This window comes from Trichechus manatus, unplaced genomic scaffold (genome assembly GCF_000243295.1).
Source record: "Trichechus manatus latirostris isolate Lorelei unplaced genomic scaffold, TriManLat1.0 scaffold00145, whole genome shotgun sequence".
NCBI classification, from domain to species: domain Eukaryota; kingdom Metazoa; phylum Chordata; class Mammalia; order Sirenia; family Trichechidae; genus Trichechus; species Trichechus manatus.
Genome location: NW_004444081.1, coordinates 1,144,597 through 1,144,863, shown reverse-complemented (window position 1 = coordinate 1,144,863; position 267 = coordinate 1,144,597).

Genomic DNA, 267 nt, shown 5'->3' with positions numbered 1-267 from the left:
AGACTGATAAATGGAATGGAAATAGAGCAGAGCCACGTGGTGGTGGGGAAGATGCCTGCCTTTAAGTTCTGAAAACCTAGGCCTTCAGGTCTGGTTTTTGCCTTTTATCGGTTGTAAGACTCAGGCAATCTGCTTAACTATTAGTCTCAGTTTACTCAACTGTAAATTGGGACTGAAATACTTACCTCACAAAATGTGAGGATTAATGAGATTATTTGTGTTAATCTCGTTGAATTTAGTAAGGTATTATCTGCACCTGAAAAGTGG